This window comes from Mus musculus, chromosome 12 (genome assembly GCF_000001635.26).
Source record: "Mus musculus strain C57BL/6J chromosome 12, GRCm38.p6 C57BL/6J".
Classification (NCBI taxonomy): Eukaryota; Metazoa; Chordata; class Mammalia; order Rodentia; family Muridae; genus Mus; species Mus musculus.
Window position 1 is genome coordinate 14,233,171 of NC_000078.6, and position 24,809 is coordinate 14,257,979.

Here is a 24,809-nt window from a genome sequence, read left to right on the forward strand (position 1 = left end):
ATGGAGGGACTGTAGCGTCTGTGCATAGAAGTGGGCTTGGCTTATCTGAGATGAATAGAAAGGAAGGAGAATCAGAAATAGTTAAGGTGTCCTAGTGTGGGTGTTACTAGAAGCAACAAAGAAATGCTGGGTTATAGGAAGCATTTGGGATGGCTATGGATTGGATATCAAATGGCATGCACAAAAACTCTCTTACATGCTGGGCTTTGAGAGTTACAAGTATATATCCTGAGTACCTCTTATAGACTTTATTTCCAACTATGTCTGAGCTACATAATAGAGAATGCATCTAAAAATGCCCATCAAGATGGTCCATCCTTTTGTACCCCCCAGAGCTCCTGTCTCTAGCTGCATATGCATCAAAAGATGGCCTAGTCGGCCATCATTGGAAAGAGAGGCCCATTGGACATGCAAGCTTTATATGCCTCAGTACAGGGGATTGCCAGGGCCAAGAGGTGGGAGAGGGTGGGTAGGGAAGTGGGGGGGGGTATGGGGGACCTTTGGGATAGCATCGGAAATGTAAATAAAGAAAATACTTAATAAATAAATAAATAAAAGAGAAAAATTCCCATCAACTGCCATGCTCTATGCTTTTAGACCCTGAGTCATCACTCATTCCAGATCTTCTCTTCTAAGATTAACCTTTAGTTCTTCCAAGTAGTTAAGCCTTTGCCTTTAATCTTTCAGTGTCCCCACCGGTTGACACAAGATCTGTCCATTCAGCTTAGAGTGTCTATGTTTGTCACCCCTCTTCCGTTTTCTTGATCAATGCTATTCTTATTAATAATTTCCCCTGGTTTAACTTAGGGAATTCTTTCTCTGTTTTGCCTCCAGGTCAGGATCTTCCAGGAAGAAGAGATCCAATAAAGTACAAAAGAAGCCATTTGTAAAATGAGCATGCTTGAAAATATGTGGTATGTTTAAGGCCTGTGAATTCTCCTTTCATCTGGGTGGTATTGTCTGCGCATGAACGGATGAAGTCATTTTGAGGGCATCCAAGTCACAATGCAGAATCCCAAAGTCAACGGCAAGCTCATTAACAGTTTCTCACATGATTGTAATTGGAATTCTATATGACCAATTTACCCTAATGGAATTCTTCTTCCTAACATATCTTTAAATTGATTTAAATTTACATTTGAAAAATAATGAGACTTTGGATTATGTGCTGTACAAACAGTCACACATTGCAGACTGGACATACATTGATGCTTACCATATATCAGAAATGTATTTAAACCCTTAAAAAGGAGGTGATTTTATTTAATTCCTACAGAGGACTGACCATGTGGTACTACTATGATTTTAATATTACAAGCAAGGGTTCTGTCACACACAAAGGAAAACTGATGCTTGAGCATGAGAATCATATTGTCAGGATTAAAAGGGGCCCCATCGAATAAGAAAGCTCAGAGAGAAGTGGTTCTCAGTTCACAGTTTCAAGGCAAATTAAGGCCAGAATAGAGACACAATGGTGGTCCTTTGGCTCTAGGTTATAGCACAATGTTCTAGTCAACATAATTGTACTACTCATAAACCCATGTTCTATGTCACCATGCCCTTTTGTCACAGTATTAGATGAAGTATAGAGAAGCACTTTTCTTGGTAACCTGAGAAATCTTAAGAAATTGTCAGTACTCTCAGTGATCAACTCCCTTTAATACTTACAAATAAAAATTTTCTTTTTTTTTCTTTTTTAATTTTTTATTTTTTATTAGATATTTTCTTTATTTATATTTCAAATGTTATCCCCTTTTCTGGTTTCCCCTTCGAAAATCTCTTATCTCCTCCCTCCTCCCACTGCTCCCCAACCCACCCACTCCCATTCCCAGTCCTGGCATTCCCCTATACTGGGGCATAGAACCTTCACAGGACTTAGGACCTCTCCTCCCATTGATGGCCATCTAGACCATGCTCTGCCACATATGTAGCTAGAGACAAGAGTCCCACTATGTGTTTTCTTTGATTGGTGGTTTAGTTCCAAGGAGCTCTGGGGATACTGGTTAGTTCATATTGTTGTTCCTCCTATGGGGCTTCAGTCCCCTTCAGCTCCCTAGGTGTTTCTCTAGCTCCTTCACTGGGGACCCTGTACTCTGTCCTATGGTTGATTGTAAGCATCCACTTCTGTATTTTCCAGGCACTGACAAAGGCCCTCAGGAGACAGCTATATCAGTCTCCTGTCATCAGGCTCTTGTTGGCATCCGCCATAGTGTCTGAGTTTGGTGGTTAAGAACAACACTTTCAAGTCTGAACAACTCAGAGATTGTCACCCCCCACTGTTTCTTGCCCCATAAGAGAAAATATGCTGTGTTATCCTGGCACTCAAAGCTGGCAGGGTAAAGAAGGCTCAGGGCAGAACATGTAGGCACAGCATATGATTTTTGGTTGTTTTATATTTAGAGTTGGCACTGGCTTCTGTCTATTTCATGAATTTCAATTCCTTCCATTCCTCCCCGGACACTGTGCTAAGGCCAACTCACCCACATGTCTAGCCCCGCATAATACATTAGTGACAATTTTATATAACTTCATCACATGAATCCTTTACCCTGGTAGTTTCCCTTCTACTTTCCTCCTTTTAAAAAAAAAAATAGGGACTTTGTCATTCCCAAGAATTCCTCCCAAATTTATCTCAACTGATAATGAATACATCTTTGTATAAAAATTATTTATTTTTAATTTATTGTTTGAGAATTACACACACACACACACACACACACACACACACACACACACACCCTTTGTTCCTTCCATATAATACCCCCTATATTCCTCCCACTTTTCCTTCTCGAATCCCCTGAGTCCACTTAGTGCTGCCTATGTATGCATGTGTACAGTACTATCTTTTGGAAAATGGGTTGCCTTTCAGGGATTGTGTCCCTGAACAGAACTTGGTTGCAGATGTTAAATGCATTTCTGTAACTGTGGGCCCTTCCACCTGTGGAATCTTTAGAGGTAAGCACCACGAAGTGGAGAAACCCTGGGTTCTAATGCCAGATCTCATGTCACTTACTTGTGTCAGGTCCTATTTCTCTCTTCTGTTAGGACGCTCACCCTCCAGAAGCCAGCATCTCGCCAATGTTCAATCTGTATGGTCAGAGGGCAAGGTTCTGGTGAATAGCCACATGATCAGAGAATCAGGGTTCCTATTTCTGTTGGAGTCTGTTCTAGACTCTACCCTAGAGATGAAATAACCCAGTGGAAGAAAAACTCCAGCCCAAAGCTATAGGTTCTGACACTTCTGTGCACTTTATACCCTACCTTAGTCAAATCTCCTGGGTATATACATCTATAAACAAGTGAGAATACATAACTCAAATACTGTAAAGAGAATTAAACATGGTTTAGTGTAACCCTTTACCATGACTATCAAAATATAATGAGGTATAGCAACACAAAGGGAATTTTCAGTGCCTCTGACAAGCTAGGGTTTATCTGGTTGAACTTGACATAACTGTAACAAACACTGAACACTTTATGGTCTGAAATGAGGAGGTATTTTGTTGCAGAGATATATTGTGATACACTCAACTCAGTGGCAAGGTGACTGCTAAGAACATAAGCAACTGCATACTAGGAAACCTGTAATTAGCTCATGTTTAGTAAAGTCACATTCATGCTTCAGAGTTAGTACAAGGACATGCACAGCTATGCCCACAATTCTGTGCTTTAAAAAAAAGGAGTCAATGTCCTCATAAACAGATCTATAATCATTGAGATGTTTTCAATAAAACATAATGGAATTTATTATCATTCCACCTATAAGACTAAGTGGATTTGCAGATGGATAAGGTAAGTGGAGCTCATTTTTTTCTGAAATTACCCATGCAGATCTGACCACTGCAATGGATTTAGAAGTGATTTGCAGCAAATTAGCTTAAGTGACTCACCATCACCAAGTTCTGCTGGAGACATTTTCCAACGTGTCCCACTTGCTGGGATTTTAAAGTCTGATTTTGTTTCTGTTCTTGAATTTCAAAAGGGTTTAGCTCAATGTAACATAGGCCAGTAAAGTGTAATGAAGTTGATAAGGCATGTAAAGAAAATGAGCTTCGGGGCCACAAAAATTAAAACTTGATTATGCTTATAGTAAGGTTAAAATGGCAGGAATGAGGCAGGTGGAAGAACTGCATGAACCACAGACATTGCCCTGAATGTATTGATTAAACTCTCTGGCCATTAGAGACTGAAGCATGACCAACACCTATCACCTGCTGTCAAGGAGAGACCCCCAATCCAGCCAGAGCTACAGCAGTCTCACCTGCAGTGACAGTACATATGAAAGATGCGAATCTGGGAAGGGGTCAATTTACTATGTTTATAGGTCTTCAGAGATTTGAGACTAACTCAAAACAACACAATTTTGTATCAACCATTTTGGTAGCTCTGAGAAAACATCTAAGTATCTAAGTATCACTAGGGCTTCCTTCCTTCTTTTTCCTCCACATTTCAAGAGCAACTCTGAGACCTAAATTCAATTCTGGCCCATTGCTTCATTGTGTAGTTCTCTTTGTCAAAGCAGGAGGATGACATACTTCAAGGTCATCATCTTGATATGTAACTTCCAGGATTGTGTTCTTGCATCTATCATCTTGCTCTGGATCCTGAAAACATCAGGGTGAGATCTACTCCTTGGCCTAAGCACATAGTCTTCAGTAAGTGAACTAGTCAGCACTTGCTGGATGCTCACAGTGGCAGCAGGCAGCCCTCCTAGCACTTTAGCAGATGCCAGGTGAATTGTGTGGAATGCTTGCAGAGAGCAGAGGTCTAAAAATGGCTCTCAGCTTCTCTGTTTTGTCTGCACTTCAATGCAGAGCATATCATAACTCTACTTGTTCATTTCTATATCCCATTTTAGCATAGAAATAAATTTACTCTGGTAATCTTATAGGATTTTCACCTGAGATGCTGTCTGTCTGTCTGTCTGTCTGTTTGTCTGTCTGTCTCTCTAGTGGTTACCTCATCTTAATATAGGAATAATTAAACATATTCATAAATATGTAGATACAACCTGCTAAATCTTTAATGTAATGTAATGTATATGCATATGATTTGAGGGCAGACGACAGATATTAGATAACTAAGTATGGAGAATTTTTCCTGGGGTAGACAAATTTTCCAATTCTCAGAATTTCTTAGTTGGTATAGCTTTTTATTTGGGTTTAAGGTCTCTTGAAATTTCCCCTGGCATGATAGCATGCCTATTGGTGTTTCTGGTTTATTTAATTGTTTGTTTGTTTATTTATTTATTCATTTATTTATTTGATATTTACTTTATTTACATTTCAAATGTTGTATTGTTTCCTGGTTTCCCCTCTGAAAACCCCCATCCAGTCTCCCCTCCCCCTGCTTCCCAACCCACCCACTCCTTCTTCCTGGCCCTGGCAATCTCCTATACTGGAGCATAGAACCTTCACAGGACCAAGGGCCTCTCCTCCCATTGATGACCGACTAGGCCATTCTCTGCTACATATGCAGCTGGAGCCATGAGTCCCACCATGTGATTTCTTTGGTTGGTGGTTTAGTCCCAGGGAGCTCATGGGGTACTGGTTAATTCATATTGTCCCTCCTATGGGGCTGTAAACCCCTTCAGCTTTTTGGGTACTTTCTCTAGCTCCTTCATTGGGGACCCTGTGCACAGTACAATGGTAGGCTGAGAACATCCACCTCTGTATTTGTCAGGCACTGGTGGAGCCTCTCTGAAGACAGCTATAACAGGCTTCTGTCAGCAAGCACTTGTTGGCATCCACAACAGTGTCTGGGTTTGGTGATTGTATATGGGATGGATCCCTAGGTGGGACAGTCTCTGGATGGTCATTCCTTCATTCTCTGCTCCACATTTTGTCTCTAATGCCTACGGGTATTTTTCCCCCTTCTTAGAAGGATCGAAGTATCCACACTTCCACACTTCATCTTTCGTCTTCTCCTCCTCCTCCTCCTCCTCCTCCTCCTCCTCCTCCTCCTCCTCCTCCTCCTCCTCTTCTTCTTCTTCTTCTTCTTCTCTTCTTTTTCTTCTTCCTCTTCCTCCTTCCTCCTCCTCCTTCCTCCTCCTCCTCCTCCTCCTTTTTCTTCTTTCTTTCTCTTCCTTCTTCTTGAGTTTCATGTGGTTTGCAAATTGTATCTTGGGTATTCCAAGCTTTTGGGCTAATATCCACTTACCAGTGAGTACATATCATGTGTGTTCTTTTGTGATTGTGTTACCTTACTCAGGATGATATTTTCTAATTCCATCTACTTGCCTAAGAATTTTCATAAATTCATTGTTTTTAGTAGCTGAGTAGTGCTCTATTGTGTAAATGTACCACATTTTTTGTATCTATTCCTCGGTTGAGGGACAGCTGGGTTCTTTCCAGCTCCTGGCTATTATAAATAAGGCTGCAATGAACATAGTGAAGCATGTGTCCTTATTATATGTTTTTCAGGACTTTCAGTAGCCATGTTTATGAGACTTCATGCCCATTATATTTATATATTTAGGTGTTTGTGTGTGTGTGTGTGTTTGTGTGTGTAACTTGTCAACAATTAAAGACATAGAGGTAATGGATTTCAGAGAGAATAGAAGGATATGCTAGAAAGGCCACTGGGCATACCATCTTCCTCTGTGATTAAGCACCTTAAAAAGTGACATTTTCCTGGATTGTGCAGCAAGGTGAAACCCAATCACAAGAACCTGGAGAATGAGATTTGGAAAAGATGCCATGATGATGGACTATGGAGCCCATGGTGATGTAATAGTGTGGAGCCCATGATAATAAAATCATGTGGAGCCCATGAGCCACTGAGCAAAGATAATGAAACATGTCAATAGAAGCTGGAAAAAGCAAACAGGGAGATGTAGTTCTGAGTAAATTCTTTCAGCCCAGTGAGACACAGATTAGACTTCTGACCTCTAGCCAGTATGATAATTCACTGTGTTTTTTAAGCCATATTTTTTTACAGCAGTGATAGTAAATTAATTCACTAGGTTTCTTATTTTTCTTAGTTTTAGAAAGACTGTCAAGTTGTAGAATAAACACCCCTGGGTTAGGAGACAAACACAGGCTCCAAAAAGTCCAGTCTTACTAAAAAGTAAGCAAGTAAGCATGGACATCCACTTAATATTTTACAGTTGTGTCTTTGTTGGAAAAACCTAACTCCATTACCTTCCTCAACAGGGGTGTGGGACAGGTACACACTCCAGTATATTATGCGGGCATTCGGAATGGCACCCGATAAACTACTACTGTTATTTTTAAGGCAGTTTCTTCTTGTTCTACTTTTGTTTCTGATTTCCAGAAAATATTTATCCAGAACTGATCTCCCCAGAGAGAAGAAAGGCAACGTAGAACACATTGCTTTTGGTCATTTACTCTTCTCAACGGACATTCGAGTAGAATTATTTTTCAAGTCTAGACATGATTTTCCAAATTTACCTCTAGATTTAGTCAAAGATGAATTTACATTATTTATTATTTCTATATAATTCACATATAGCTATGATAAACAAAAGAGTTCAAATGACTCTTAAATGTGGATAATCATGGTCACAAATATGTTACCTAGTGTATCACACAGCTGTTTCAATGACATCTGTCTGTGTATTTCTGAAATAAATGTTATTTCCATAAATAATTTTTAATTTAAAGAATTCAACTACAGTTACTGGTGTTTTATTTTTTTTCTTTCTACTATGGCTTTTGGGTCTTGAACTCAACTCAGCAGGCTTGGTGGAAACCTGTTATGTCAGCTGTTCTCTCCCACTGGCCCTACACCAGCATTTTTAGATGACACACCAGTGAAACCATGTGATACTTGCATTTCTGTTCCTCACTTACTTCCCTTAACATAATCATATCCAGTTCCATGTGTGTTGTTGTATAAGTGCGTTTTTCATTGTCATTTATGGTTGAATGATATTCCACTGTGTACATACACCAAATACTCTTCACTTATCTTGGGATGAGTTGGGTTGTTTCCATTTCACGACTATTGACTTCTGAGACAAGCATTTCCCAGACTGACTTAAACCTTTGAATTTATAAGGGAGAGGGGCTCCTGGGTCACTTGGGGCTCCACTTAAGTTTTGAAAAAACTCTGCTGTTTGCAGAATAGCTGCATTAATTTACTTTCTCACCATTGGGATAAAATGGCATCTTTTTCTTCCCATTCTCTGGCTGTCTTTTGTCTTATTGATAATAGTCGTTCTTCCTGGAGTATAAGCAAACTCCACTGAGGGTTTGATTTGCATTTCCCTGATGACTAGCAGCACTGAGAACATTTTATTCATATCTCTGAAAAGCATTCATATAAGATCTCTTGAGAAATGTATATTCAGGGTCTTCATTCTTTTTAAAAAATTTTTATTTTAACAAGACAGGTCTTTTTTATGCAGCCTTGGAACTTACTGTGTATACAAGGCTGGTCTAAAAACTGCAGATTTACCTGCCTTAGCTCTAAAGTGCTGGGATTAAAAGTGTGCACCCTCAAACCTGGCCTTACCTAATTTCTTTATATTAGATTATTTAAATATTTTTATTTATGGTTCTGTGAATATCTTGTGTGTCAAATCCTTTCATATTCTGAATATAAACACATTTTCATATGTAATGTTCAGCTGATTGGAATTTTCTTCTGCTGTACTTAGGCTATTTGTTTGATAATATAATCTCTCTCTCTCCCTTCCCCCTCTCTGTCTCTCTCTCTGTCTCTCTCTCTCTGTCTCTCTCTCTCTCTCCCCGTTTGTTTTAGGTCACTTATCCAAAGATTCCATTAATTTGCCAATGTCCTGATGCCTTCTTTCTTATTTCATTGCTGTGGGTCTTATATGTAAGCCTTCAATCCTTTCTGAGTTGATTTTTGTAGCATGAGAGTAAAGGGATCTAGTTGTATTGTCCTGTATGTGGATAGCCAAGTTCTCAGCACTGTTTAGAAGAGACTGTCCTTTATTTTGAAAGTCATTTATATGTTATTCAGTTTAATTGTGTGAAAGAAGGATGACAACAGTTTGCAGGCGTTGGGGTAGGCATCTGGCCATGATATGAAGATCGTAGGACAGCTTACACTAGTTGGTTGTTTTTCTTTTTGCCATGTAATCTGGGGATCAAAGTCAGGTCACCAGACCCATGAGACAGGCACTTTTAGCAGCAGAACCACATAACCAGCGCAAGACTGTCTTTTCTAAATGCATACTCTCAGGATGTTTAATAAAAGTCAGTTTCTGTAGATGTATAGGCTTAGTGCTAAGACCTCTGTTGGGTCTCATTTTATATTCTCATCTGTCCTTCTCCATCTGTCTCTGACAACTCTTGCTCAGTATCATGTTATTTAGATTATTATAGCCTTGCTGTATCTGGAAACAGATAGTACAGTTTCTTCTGCTTTCTAAGTTTTAGTGAATACTGCTGTGACTACTAAGGGTTTGGTGTGTGTGTGTGTGTGTGTGTGCTTATGTAGTTGCATACTGTCTTAGCCAGAGTTTCTTTTTTTTTTTTTTTTTTTTTGAGCATAAAGTGATTTGATTTATTTCAAAGCACATGCTACCCTAAGTACATTTGATTTTTTTTTCCTTTTAGTGTACAATATATAAAACAACAGGAAAGGATGACGGTCTTTGACACTACATGTAGCAAACATACCCGCTGTGGTGTGGTGTAGGATGGTGTTCTCGGTTACTGGCCCATCTCTTAGACACACCTTCTCATTCCCTACGCCTACTTGTTTATTGGGCACCATCTGCATTCCTGGTCTCTAAGAAACTTGACTCTACAGAGACTGGTGCTGACTGTCCTGGAGGCTGAGCGCTCACTGCAGGCCCAGCCCCTCATAGGCGTAGCTTACCCTGATTCCCTGACACCATCTACTTTGAAGATGCTCTCTTCCTCAAACATCTGTGTAGATTCCCCAGACTTGGGTATCATGGTTGCTTCCCCTGGAACCTTTCTTGGTCCTTCTGGGAAGCCCAATAGCTGCTCCCCTCTTTGATGGAACACATTGCTCCTTCCCTCCCCCTCTCTCTATTTCATTCATGTTATCTGTCTTCTGTGCAGGTTAGCCAGAGTTTCTATTCCTGCACAAACATCATGACCAAGAAACAAGAAACAAGAAACAAGTTGGAGACGAAAAGGGTTTATTCAGCTTACACTTCCATATTGCGGTTCATCACCAAGGAAGTCAGGACTGGAACTCAAGCAGGTCAGGAAGCAGGAGCTGATGCAGAGGCTATGGAGGGATGTTACTTACTGGCTTGCTTCCCCTGGCTTGCTCAGCCTGCTCTCTTACAGAACCAAGACTACCAGCCCAGAGATGGTCCCACCCACAAGGGGCCTTTCCCCTTGATCACTAATTGAGAAAATGCCTTACAGCTGGATCTCATGGAGGCATTTCCTCAACTGAAGCTCCTTTTTCTGTGATAACTCCAGCTGTGTCAAGTTGACACAAAACTAGCCAGTACACATACTAATCTTAAATTTTCTATAATTCTGAGATGACCTTTTTAAATAATTGAGTCAGGTATGTAGTAACTGTTTAGTAATACAAAGTTTAAAAATCATTCTTGTAACCCATGAACATGCTATGCCTTTCCTTTGTCTAGTGAATTCACTAGATTCTTTTATCATTATAGAGATCTAAATTTATTACTGGGATTTTTGCTGCTGATATAAAGGAGATTTTTTCAGATTCTACCTTACATAACAGCATACAGCAACACTACTACTTCATATCATCTTTCAATTTTTCTGTGTTCCTTGATTGATTTCCATTACATTTTTGGAAGTCTACATATAAGACCACATGACATTTAATAAGCAATGGCAATTTCATTCTTTTTAAAAATAACTTCAATGCCCTTTGTGTCTTCTGCTTGTCTCCTTGCTCTGACTAAGCCTCACTCTGCTCTGCAATGCCGAATAAAATTGGTGAAATTGTGTTTCCTTCTCTAGCTCATACGCTTTAGAAAGTTTTCAGTTTTCCCCATATAATATGGTGATAGTTGTTGACTTATAATGTGTGACCTTTATATGATGAAGTGCATTCTTTATATAACTATTATTTTGTCACTTTTTACCATTAAGTGATGTTGAGTTTTATCAAACTCCTTTGTTAAGATGATAATGTGATTTTGTTTTGAATTCTACTGAAATATTTTACATCATGTTGATTTACATATTTTAAATCTTTCATCGTTTTGATGAATATTATTTGATTATGGTAAAAATACTTTTAGTATACTTTTGGATATTTTGGATGCATTTTTGATGTAATTTTAATATCTGTGCTATTCAAAATATGTTGTTACACCCCCTTTTCTCCTTTATAATGCTATATTTTAGATATCTTTGTAAGGGTGGCTTCATAAAATGATGTAGAAGAATTTTAGAAGAATTCATTTCTCTTAAAAACTTTGGGAGATAATTTAAAACGATCTGAATTTCTCCTACACTGTTTCTTCTCCTCCTGCTTCTCTCGATCTTCCTCCTCCTCTCCTCCCCACCTTTCTCCTTCGTACATCCTCCCCTTCCTGCCCTGCCTCTTAAGTGGTATAGCTCAGGGTCTTGTGGGTGTGAGTCAATTGCTCCATGACTTCCTACTATGTAATGATGAATCACTTAGATCTCTTCCAATGCTTGATAGAACTCAGTAGTCATTTTCCTAGCCCTAGGACTTTGATGGGGACTCCATAGCTGCTACTAATTACTTTGTAACTGTTACTGATGTGGATTTAGTACTGTTACTGATTACTGGTTTGCTTATATTTTTCTTTCTACAAGATTCCATCTTGGTGAAACATATTTTTATATTTATCATTTCAGGACCTATGTTTTCATTCAATAATTCATTTCAGATGTTTTAGTGTATTATACATACTGTATATAGAAATACATTAAAGTATTTAGGAACTATCATGTGCTATTCTACTGCCTGGATATAACAAGATTTTCTTTTTTTTTCCTTTTTTTAAATTGGATATTTTCGTCATTTACATTTCAAATGCTATCCCAAAAGTCTCCTATACCCTCCCACCTGCCCTGCTCCCCTACCCACTCACTCCTACTTCTTGGCCCTGGCTTTCCCCTGTACTGAGGCATATAAAGTTTGCAAGGCCAAGGGGCCTCTCTACCCAATGATGGCAGACTAGGCCATCTTCTGCTACATATGCAGCTAGAGACATGAGTTTTGGGGGTACTGATTAGTTCATATTGTTGTTTCACCTATAGGGTTGCAGACCCCTTCAGCTCCTTAGGTACTTTCTCTAGCTCCTACATTGGGGGCCCTGTGTTCCATCCAATAGTTGACTGTGAGCATCCACTTCTGTGTTTGCCAGACACCGGCATAGCCTCACAGGAGACAGCTATATCAGGGTCCTTTCAGCAAAATCTTGCTGGCATATGCAATAGTGTATGCGTTTGGTGGCTGATTATGGGATGGATCCCTGGGTCAGGCAGTCTCTGGATGGTCCATCCTTTTGTCTTAGCTCTAAACTTTGTCTCTGCAACTCCTTCCATGGATATTTTATTCCCTATCTAGGGAGGAATGAGAAAATGTGGTACATTTACACAATGGAGTACTACTCAGCTATTAAAAACAATGAATTTATGAAATTCTTGAGCAAATAAATGTATCTGGAGGATATCATTCTGAGTGAGGTAACCCAATCACAAAAGAAGTCACTTGATATGCACTCAGTGATAAGTGGATATTAGCCCAGAAACCTAGAATACCCAAGATACAACTTCCAAAACACAAGAAAATCAAGAAGGAAGATAACAAGATTCTCTTAGCAGACTCCCATTACAAAGAACACTTAGACCTCTGACATTATAAATACATTGTGATTACACCAATATGTGGTTTTTGTTTTGCTTTGTTTTGTTTTGTTTTGTTTTTAACATTCATGGGACTTATTTAGTATGCACAGTGAGGCCAAGACAGTTTTTTTTCTATCAATTTGTAGCAGATGGTCCAAAGGAAACTAATTTATCCAGTGGACCACTGCTTCCTGATGGCTTTCTCATTGTCCTGGATCCCTCAGATTGTGAGTCTGAGGTGAGGGATGAAGGCTGACTCATCCTCTCACTCCCAATCTGGGCTCTGCTGTGACACTTTCTGAGCATTTTTTTCCTTTTATTTTCCCTTAGGTATTTTCTTCATTTACATTTCCAATCCTATCCCAAAAGTCCCCCCATATCCTTCCTCCAACTCCCCTCCCCCACTTCCACTTCTTGGCCCTGAGGCATATAAAGTTTGCAAGACCGATGGGCCTCTCTTTCCAATAATGGCCGACTAGGCCATCTTCTGATACATATGCAGCTAGAAACACGAGCTCGGCCGGGGGGGGGGGGGGGGCGGCGCGCTGGTTAGTTCATATTGTTGTTCCACCTATAGGGTTGCAGGCCCCTTTAGCTCCTTGGGTACTTTCTCTAGCTCCTCTATTGGGGGCCCTGTGATCCATCCAATAGCTGACTGTGATCATCCACTTCTGTGTTTGCTAGGCCCCGGCATAGCCTCACAAGAGACAGCTATATCTGGGACCTTTCCAAAACCTACGCTGTTTCTCTTTGAAGTTAGGATAAAATGATATGCATATCCCTCATTTTAAAACATTCTTTTAAAAATATGTTTCAGTTGAACATGGATAAGTCCCAAGGGTAAGAAGAATATTTAATTATAGCTTCACTAATGTTATATATTGTTAGTCTTCAATCTGTGAGTAGTGGGGAAAGCATATCTCATTTTTGTACATATTAGCTATATAATCAATATATTGAGCATACATTTACAACTTGATTGATGATTTTTTATTATTTTAGAGACAGCCTGGCTTTGAAGTCACCATCCCCCTGCCACAGCCTCCCAGGTGTGGATACAGGTACATTCTACCAAGTACTGGTCTCAAGGGTTTTCTTTTAATTTATTTTCTTTTGGTTGCTGTGACAAGAATATAGTCCAGGGCCTCATTAGTGACAGAAAAGCACTCTACCACTGAGCCATTACTGGTCATTTTCTAAATATGTGTGAACATGTTTCCATTTTGGCTTATGTACTTTCCCTCCTTTATATTGGACTGCATGACATTTTCAAATGTTCTTTCTCTTTGAATTAAATTTATTGAAGTATAATTACTCCAACAGGTTTAATATTATACAATTAATCTACCATACAATTCACAATTTAAAGTATACAATTCAATATATTGAGTACTTTGACACATCAGAACAGCCATTGCTATAACCAATTTTAGGACATTTTTCTTTTTCTTTTTTTTAATCTTTTTTATTAGGTATTTTCTTCATTTACATTTCAAATGCTACCCCAAAAGTCCCCCCATACCCTCACTCTCCCACTCCCCTACCCACCCACTTCCACTACTTGGTCCTGGTGTTCCCCTGTACTGAGGCATATAAAGTTGCAAGACCAAGGGGCCTCTCTTCCCAATGATGGCCGACTAGGTCATCTTCTGCTACATATGCAGCTAGAGACATTTTTCTTAAAAAAATAAAAGTTAAGTCTTCTTAGAAGTCACATTCCCCCATTACCTCCCTTTTCACTTGGCTTTGACAATCATTAATTTATTTCCTACTTCTGTATAATTGCTGACTGTGTATATGTCACATAAATGGAATATCTGGGAATTTTTTGACTCTGCTTACTTTGACTAGGGCAAAGGTTGTTTTTATGGTTTATTTGTCTCGAAACCTGTATCTATACATCATTTTCGCTAACAGTTGACAATGTCTAATTGTTGGGCATAGTGTATGTATGCATCTACTTATTATTAGCTTATTATTAGTTATTATTTATTATCAGTTGACAGGGATTTGAATTGTTGCTACTCTTAGCTTATATGAACAATACCTATATTTATCTTCATGTATTAGGGTATTTTGAGCACATATTTACACATATTTTTGATTATTCAGCTGGACTGGCGATGGTAACATGTAATATTACCATCTGACATTTTGACATTTCAAGCAAATGCAACCCTATTTCCAAAGCAGCAGTTGTACCAATTTACATCCTAACCAATGATTTTTGAAGAACCTAATTTTTCTGCCCCTTCTTTTATATGTGATTTTGTGCTTTGGGGAATGTGGGCTCTTAATAGGTATTTCTTTGTGATTTTTCTTTGCATTTCACAATGCCTAATGACAGCAATTTTCTTTTCATGTGTTTATCCATTTTTGTGACCTTTGAGGAATGTCTAGCTGTACCGTCTTGACTTGTAAGCTGGGTTGTTTATCTTATTGCTATTGAGTCATAAGCTTTATACATGTCTTGATGTTCAGCTCCTTAACTGATAAATAATTTGAACATATCTCTTTTAATTTTACATATGTCTTCACTATCTGGCTTGTGTGTTCTGGCACAATTCTATTTAACTTTGGTGAAGCCAAATTTGTATATTTCTGAAGTTTTATTATGTCATCTGCAAATACAGTTACATGAAGTAAAGTTTACTTTTGTAGAAAAATATATATTTATTACTTGATGTTTTCATGTGTGTGTGTGTGTGTGTGTGTGTGTGTGTGTGTGTGTATGCGCATGCGCGTGTGTGTGTTTTCAGGATTCTGTTCTCTCCTACTAATTTACAGGATGTAAAGTGTAAAGGTTGGACTCAGGTCATCAGACTTGCATAGGAGTGCCTGCTGAGCCACCTCACTCTTCCTGTAGAGTAAAGTTATTCAGGTTTTGACAAACACATGCTTTTCAGCATAGTAGCCAAGATTCAGAACTGTTCTGTCAGACATTACCTGAGTCATTTTGATCTATTTTCTCTCCTTAGGTACTTGTTTTTCCTGAGAATATGAAATCAATGGAGTCACAGACAATAAAATAGTAAGTCTGAGGGGCTTTGGAATGCTGTTTAGTATTAATAAATTCAATTCTACAGAAATGTTCTTTATATTCAAGCTATTTATTTTTGGATTGTCAGTCCTATGATTCCTGCCATTATCTGCACTAATGTTTTATATTTTGATCTTATTGTCACTAAGTTTATATACGTGTTCCATAAAAATCTTAGCATTTTCTCATTTGCACATATAAATATCTTTTTTGTTTTGTTTTGTTTTGTTTTGTTTTTTGAGACAGGGTTTCTCTGTGTAGCCCTGGCTGTCCTGGAACTCACCCTGTAGACCAGGCTGGCCTCGAACTCAGAAATCTGCCTGGCTCTGCCTCCCAAGTGCTGGGATTAAAGGCGTGCACCACCACTGCCCGACTTGAGTATCTTAGCTAGAAAGTCCCAAATCACTCTTGCAAACCTGGCATAAATTAGGTAAGTTTTCATACAGATGAAGGAATTGAAATATGTGAACATGATGAATGTCCAACTTTTTTCCTTTGCTTTGGTATGAGAGTATGTTCTTCCAGTTTGACCTTAGATAGAAGTTTAAATGTAAACAAAATAGAGTGTGAGTGTGTGTGTGTGTGTGCATGTGTGTGTGTTTTGATTAGAATTCCCTATCCATATCTCCTTTATGCCTTGCTTAGAGCATAGTTTAAGTCTCCCCCAGGTAAAGTGCATATGATGATGAGCAGTGCACTGTATGTAGGCCTGGATCATCAGAATAGCATCATGACCAGAAAGAAGGAGAAATTGAGACATGTAGCTTAGTGATGGGATTCTGATCTCAAACAAGAAATTAGAAATGATAACTGCTGCTCCAACCCTCTGAAGAACTATTTCAGGACAGCTAACAAGATAATGTCACACTCATTTTAGAAAATAGGCTCAGATCAGAGTGATTAAATAGAGGGAAGAAAATTGTTTAGCCAAACTCTAGATTTCATAGGTTGCCTTTGAGAGCAGCCTGGTAGGTTTTCCTTTACGGCACCTAGATGCTCTAAGACTAGTGATGGCACTTTTCCCTTCCATGACAGTACATGATACCCAGTACTCTCCTCCTGTCTTTATGCTCATTTCTCCGGCTAAAAGTACAGAAAAAAATAGTTGTACTGGTTAGATTCTGTCAACTTGATAGAAATTAGAGTCACCTTAGAGGACACTCAACAGAAGAACTGCCTCTATTAGATTGGCCTGTGGCCGTTGTCTTTGTGATTGATGTGAGAGCATCCAGATACTGTTGTTGGCAATGCCACCTTGGGCAGGTACTCAGGGGTTGAGAAAGAACCTAAGAAGAGCAAGCCACGTAGAGCATGCTGGCAAGTATCACTCTTCTGGAGCCTCTGCTTTAGGTTCTGCCCCGGGGATTCCACTTTGGCTTCCTTCTATGATGTACTGTGCCACAGAAGTGCAAACCAATGTAGTGTTTCCTCTCCGAAGTCACTTCCAGCCCTGATTTTAATCCAATAGGAGAAACCTAGCTAGGATAGTGTCAGGGCAGCCAATGATGGGAGTATCAATACAATGAAATAATATTCTACATTTTAAAAATTCTCACCTAAAAGAAATGCAACACCTCCATTAGACTCTCCCATGTACTATATTAGGTGGTATATATTTTCTTAACTTTAGTCCTCTTTCCGAGGATATCATTATTAGTTTCTTCTACTGTTCGAGGATCCAGAGATTGACTCTAGGTTCATGTGCACACCACTCAAATGTTCTACATGGAGGGTCCTCTTCAAGCCTACATTTTTTTTTTTTGTAAAAGGATGTAAAAGGGCATTTGTAGCTGTCATGTATTTTTTTTCTTTCTTTCTGTGTGTGCAGAGTCAAAGAGAGCCTTCAGGTGATATTTCCTTATTATCTTTTCTTCTGCCAGTGCCTCCCGCTTCATGTCTTCCACTGGGATGTGGAGATGCTTGACTCTGGGGATCCACCAGAGGCTTACATCCATTTACCCTTCATGCACCCCTGTATTCTCATGTCCATTGCAACCTCATTAAGAGGGAAAAATGCCAGCAAGGCTGCTCTAACTTGTCTCTCTACAGGCTGCTGGCAGCAATTCCTTGGTAAGGAATCTGGGGACTAACTGAAATAATGAGCATTCTAGACCTCAGGTAATAGCAAGGATCGATACTTTTGTATTTGGTTTGGAGTTTGGTTTGTGCTTTTATTGTTTATTTTACCATGGCTTCTTGTGCCTTATAATTCAAATCTCCACTTGCTGAGCTCTGGAACTACTTTATAGTTTTCCCAGAATCTGACTGATTAGCCCATCTGACTGTGCTTAGTTCCTACAGGACACTTATTGAGACATGGCATCATGGAGTCCTCCATGCTAATTACTGCAAATTAACAAGTATGTGAACAGGTATGCTTTCATGTGAGGTTACATATGGGGATGGATGTTTTCCTAGCTAGTTTGCTGACAGATTTGATTTTTGTGTCTATGAGTGAAGGTTTTAGCCTTTGCTATCTAAAGACTAACCTCAAATGTTAAGGCCACCTACAACCCCTCAGTATACCAATTTTGTTCATGTGGCCACTCCTGTTGTTAGGTAGCCAGGTCAGGTTCCTACTGTCTTAGTAACTCCTAAGGAATGACAGAACCTCTTTTCAGGACCTTGAGGTAAGTCAATCTGACCCAGAAGACATTTAGTACGTATTTATTTCTAATGAATACATTAGGGACCAGTAATTCCACTGGTGAAATCACTCAACCCTATTCTACTATGTACCTTATTATTATTATTATTATTATTATTATTATTATATTTTCTTTACTTTCATTTCAAATGTTATCCCCTTTCCTGGTTTCCCCTCCGAAGCCCTCATCTCCCCCTCCCCTTGCTCACCAACCCACCCACTCTCACTTCCTGGCCCTGGCATTCCCCTATACTGGAGCATAGAACCTTCACAGGACCAAGGGCCTCTCATCCCATTGATGACTGACTAGGCCATCCTCTGCTACATATGCAGCTGGAGCCATGAGTCCCACCATGTGTACCCTTTGGTTGGTGGTTTAGTTACAGGGAGCTGTAGTCTTCACTTGTAGACCAGTGGTTCCAAATCTGTGGGATGCAACCTCTTTAGGGGGCCAAACAGCCCTAATACGGGGGGGGGTTCCCAAGACCCTCATAAAACACAGATATTTATACTATTATTTATAGCAGTAAGGAACTTACAATTGTGGAGTAGCAATGAATATAATTTTGCATCTGGGGTCACCACAACACAGGGAAATGTATTAAAGCATTGCAGCATTAGGAAGGTTGAGAACCAGTGTTATAGAAGAAGGTCACATGTCTTCCCACACTTAGACCCTTTCATGAATGTCAGGAAAAGGAAAAAGGTTGCTCACTGGGAGTTCTGGAAAGAACATCTTGTTAGGAAGGTTTCCTATCAAGGCAGTTGTGCGGTGAGGAGTCAAGCAGGAGTGTGGAGAAAGGTCTCTGGGGAAGACAGTGTGAAACTCAGGGAAACTCTGAAATCGATTTTGTGTGAAGGATGAAACATGAAAGCAGACAGTGAATGGTAAAGTTTTCAGTGGAGAGAATTACAGGACATTAAATTGACCAGCCAGGTATATGGGTTAAACTGAGTATCAGGTGTCTAGAGAAATACAGCAGTGTTGGACACTACTTTTGACCCTTTTGGTGGGTATATCAATTCCATCTAGTGCTGTGGACCATTTTTTCCTAACCATTCAACACACATTCTGCCTTTCCCCGTGTGTTTCTGACAACACACTGAGAGAGTGTATGGCGTACATGAGGAAGTATATAGAGGCTGTCACTGAATCTCTGCTCCTAGAGGATTTTCTTTTTTAACTGGGAAAAGAGCTATATGCATTCAGGTCACAGGCCTACAAGAAGAAGACACATATCTTATTGTAGAGATGCCTTAATTTCTACATGTAAGCAAATGCAATAATGAAATCTGCTCCATTGAAAGATAAAGCAAGCTCATCTGTGCCAAGATCAAGACTGTGAAAGAGAAGTTCAGCCTTGGTTAATTATTCAGTTGATGATGTGGAGGTCTTTGGTTAAAAAAGCATTTGGGCTTTGACCAGAGGAAGGTGTAAGTTAAAAAATAAAAATAAAAAAGCTAACACCCTGCCCAAACAAATATAATTTAGTGGCTGGAGTACTGGAATAACTGCTGGGATGAGAATTTACCAGGGATATTTAATATGAGTGTAGGATATGGCAGATCTAATAACACACACACACACACACACACACACACACACACACTCCTAGCATATCACTGAGTATTCACTGTTAGGTAATATTCTGTATACTTGAAATTAATTCACTTATTTCCAATAACTGTCTCATAAATTGTATTCATATCCATTTTACTATCAACAACCAGTGTCATAGAACAATGAGTAATGCAGTTTCAACATAGAGCCTAAAACAGCACATGTGCTATCTGTTTCAGCAATGCACTGTGTGGCTGTTTGGCCCACAGGCTTCATCCCCCATCTACCGCCTCCTCCTCGAGTCATGGAGCAATATGTGACAGTGTGGGCAGAGATGCCATCTGGAAGACCTGCGAGGACATGCTGTGTGTGTACATTAGGACAAGGCATGCCAATCTCTGGGGGCTCTTTCTTACTGAGCTGGATGCTGGGGAACATTACCAGGGTGGAGAGTACTATAGGCTGGAGGGCTGTCTGTCTCGAGACATCTAGTCGCCATTTGTCTCACTGGATCCTAGGCACAGGAGCAGAGCCGATCCTTAGGGTAGGACTCTGCTCAGAGGACTGGAGGGCAGCATGACAAGCTAGGCAGGAAAATTAACTTAACAAGCACTTACCTGTCATGTGTTCAGGCTTGTTTAGAGCTTGAGGGATTCACAACTGGGAATGCTCCCACCCTGGGATTTCCCAGGGTAACTGGTGGTGTTGGCCATTCAGGGCAAATAGGCATTCAGATGCCAATTTTAGTCACACAGCAGACAGATCATTGCTGTAACTACAAATATTTTAAGACAAAATAGGATTGAATTTGTCATGGAAATAATAGCCTTAAGTTTCAGGAGAAATATTTGAAACACTCCTTGTTAGAGATAAGTAAGATGACCGTGTTCACCATACAGTTCATACTAAGCTTTGTGTAACATACAAGGTTCCAGGGCATGAAACTGTAAGTTCCCCAGAACACACAGCATTGAAGAAAAACAGGAAATGCAACAGAATAGAGGTCTATGCTAGACAAGAATGGGAACTTAATACAGAAATCTTTGATGGTAAGTAAAAGGAAAGGATTGGCTCATATGTATACACACCTGGCAATAAAAGTTATTTTACAAGATTCTCTGAAAAGTATACTTTGAATGTAGGTCACTACAGCCTCATACATATATTGCTTCTTGAAATAAAGCTACCAGCAAATATCTGCTCAGCACTGGGCTGATATTATCTTTGTTACTGATCCTCCTAGTTAAGAAGAATTGTTTAAAAACAGTTTATGCAATCCTTTTATTTGTAATTTTTTATTAGATATTTTTTCATTTACATTTCAAATATTATCCCCTTTCCTAGTTTCCTCTCTGAATGTCCCCTATACCCTCCCCCTGACCTGCTCCCCAACCCACCCACTCCTGCTTCCTGACCCTGGCATTCCCCTGTACTGGGGCATATAATCTTTGCAAGACCAAGGGCCTCTCCTCCCATTGATGGCCTACTAAGCCATCCTCTGCTACATATGAAACTAGAGACACAAGGTCTGGGGGTACTGGTTAGTTCATATTGTTGATAATCCTATAGGGTTGCAGACCCTTTTAGCTCCTTGGGTATTTTTTCTAGCTCCTTCATTGGAGGCTCTTTCTGCTTCATCTTTAAAACTTTTTTCTTGGGGCTAGAGAGATGGCTCAGTGGTTAAGAGTACTTGCTGCTCTTGAAGAAGACCTGAGTATGGCCAGAAAAGAAATATCTGATGATACACAATTTATCAAAATACTAAACATATAAAATGAAGAAAAAAATCTTATAAACAAGGAAAAGACCAAGAAACATACAAAGGCAGATCTATTAACACCCAACTCTATTATTAACATAGACTCTAAAAGCCAGAAGGGACTGGGCATTTGTTCTACAAATTTGAAGAGACCATAGATGCCAATCTAGACTACTATACCAAGCCAAGTTTTAAAACTAGATAGATGTGGAAATAAAGGCATTTTCTGATAAAACCAAATTAATCAGCATCTATCCATAAACCCTGACCAAAAGAAGGTGTTAAGAGAAAAACTTCACCTGAAGATGTTAGCCACAGACAACAACAAAAAACCAAAAACAAACATACAAAAAAATCAACCAAGGAATGAATAATTTCAGACTAAAAAGCCAAAAAAGAAGAAATAAAAAACCCACAGTACAAAAAAATAATGGGAATCCACAAACCCTACTCATTGATATCTCTCAATTCCATATCACTGATCAAAGTTTCTCTTTTTATGTCAGTAACATGCTCTTTTTATTACTATAGCTCTGTAGTACAATTTGAGATCAGAGATTGTGATACCTTCAACATTTCTTTTATTCATCACGCAATGAAGCTTCCAAGATCAGGACTGGGTTACCACTTATTGATTTGTTGGCCAAAGGAGGTCATATGCTAACCCCCAAACAACCTAGGATGTTGCCAAGAGTATAGTTGTTCTCCACAAACTGATGGCAAATCCCTATTTCTGAAGACAACACCTATACAAGTCACCAAACATAGAGCAGTTGAGCTCCTGCCTGCATAGAGCTTTTGATCTACCAATGGAAGTGCCTGCAAGAGGCAATAGGTATCAATGATGTAAAACTTGTGGGCGTGACCAAGCAAAATTTGACTGGATTTAACATCCTCTCTTTGAGAAGGAATCCATCATTGCCACAACTCAGGTGACCCAAAACATGAGACTAAATGGGCCAGGGACCTAGAAGAAAACCAAATATTGCTGTTTTCCTAAAGGAACATATCAATAAAATGATTCCTAGTAATATTTTGCTATTCTCATATATCAGTGTCTTACTCAGCTATAGTCAGAGATATTTCCTCCTGTAGGAGGAGGGAACAGATACAGAGACCTACAATTGGACACTATGTGGATAGTGAGAGGTCTTGGAACACTCAGTTCTAAATAGGATATCTTCATCAATTCCCTTCTTTCAAGGCTCAGGGAACCTTGTGGAAGGAAGAAGCAGCAGAAGTGTTATAAGAGCAATGGAGAATGGAGGACTCCAAGGAAACAAGGCCTTCTAAACACAGCAGAAGCAATGCACGTGTGTATGTACAGAGACTGAGACCTGCATGCATAAGGCCTGTATGGGTCTGGGCCTGATGGGGTCCCAGCACTGAAAGACGTGGACACAAGCACCCATTCCTAATTCAGAAGACATCTCCAGTTGATGAACACCTGAAATGAAAGATTAGCTTTCTCAAGGGAGTCTCATTGTGTATATAAATCGTTCTTAAGGACAGGCCCCACGTCCAGCAGTAGATGGCCAACACAAAATAAACTTATTTTAGTTATTTGGAAGGAGAAAGACAGCAAGAGTGAGAAGGAGAGCAAGAGAAAGCATGGAGTTGAGTAGATGGGACAGTGGGAGGATCTAGAAGGAGTTGGTAGAGGGAAAACTATAAGCAAAATAAAAAGAAGACATGGTCCAGTGGGTTAGAGTGCTGGAAGCCCTTGAGCAGGTCTTGGAGTTTGTTTTCTTTCCTTTTTTTTTTTTTTTTTTTCATATGGTGACTCACCAGCATATGTAACTGAGGCTCCAAGGCATCCAGCACAGTATTGTTCTGGCCTCCATGAGCACTTCAAGCGTGTGGTACACACACATACCTTGCTGTAAAACACTTGTGTATATCTAAATAAAAAATATATCTTAAAAAAATCACCAAAAATATTATGTCTATTATCTGACATAGCTTGTATGTTCTAGATTCCAGCTCTCTTTTCATTCCCAAATCAAAGCAATTCTGAGGGGACAAGGTGAGCTAGTCTCCACTGTTATTAAAGTTGAGCAATTTTCCCTGAAGATCTAAACATGTTGACAGCGTTTCCAAACTCCTGAACTGGGGCCTGGGAAGCCAAATCCAAATCTTCTGCTGTCCGTGTTCCTCTCACTAGGTTACAACCAAGACTTGTAAAGGTCTGGCATAAGTTTTGCTTCTCTTCTTTTAATAATCCAGTCCCAGCTTTAACTGGTTGTGATGTCAGTTGTCTCTAAGGAACCAGAAGGTCTGGCAGGAGGAGTAAAGGAGTCGAGCATTGCAACGGGGGGAGAGAGAGCTCAGTTGGCAGTGCCTGATGGCCTCTTTCTCTAAAGCTGATTGTAAGTAATGACTGAGAGACATACAGTTTATTCTGAAAATATTTCAGTTTTATGAGTAAACATCCATCTGTGGAGATTAGTTAAGTTAGTAAGTCCTTTCTGCATGAAGTGAGAGTGCAGGTTCTGGAACCAGACATGGAAATGAGATGTACTGTTCTGTCCTAAGATCCTCATAGTTGGTCACAAAGGTGACTGGCAGATAGGTCTCAGTTTATATACCCAATTACATACATTTCTTAGAGTATTCTACATGGAAAAGCTAGGTTTTACCCCATGCCTTTATTCCTGAACAGTTACCTTCCCAGGCATGTACATATTCTAAAAGTTCTTTATTTGCTCTTTCTACAGCAGTGTGAAATTGCAGACTTTAAAGATGATTCAATGAATTGAAAATGTATTTGCCCATATTTCTATTCAATCAGTGCATCTGAGAAAATATGCTGTTCGGTGCAAATCTTTAAACCTAAGAAACTTCCAACATAACATGTTGAAAGAAATTGTACCACCCAAATGAACAAATTGTAAAAATAGTGTCTATTGCACACTGGGACAGTTTTCAGTAAGACTTTTTAAAAATAATATCAGAAGCCAGTTTATTACTTCCTGCCAATTATCAGCTTTTGATTGATGAGAATATACAATATCTTT

The 24,809-nt window shown here is 39.4% G+C and overlaps 1 long non-coding RNA gene across 3 annotated transcripts; it reads left to right on the top strand.

The window, feature by feature from the left end:
* The first annotated feature begins 832 nt into the window (after positions 1–832).
* On the top strand, positions 833–23,586 carry Gm36007. Of its 3 annotated transcripts, XR_872500.1 has the most exons (6): positions 10,139–10,170; positions 13,788–13,846; positions 15,764–15,816; positions 18,118–18,197; positions 20,273–20,400; positions 22,997–23,586. It is a non-coding gene; the product is annotated as a predicted gene, 36007 (long non-coding RNA). The 3 variants fall into 3 exon arrangements; XR_872499.1 differs by lacking the exons at positions 10,139–10,170; positions 22,997–23,586 and adding an exon at positions 833–914 and having other exon boundaries at positions 20,273–21,289; XR_381294.2 differs by lacking the exon at positions 22,997–23,586 and having other exon boundaries at positions 20,273–21,289.
* Positions 23,587–24,809: the final 1,223 nt, after the last annotated feature.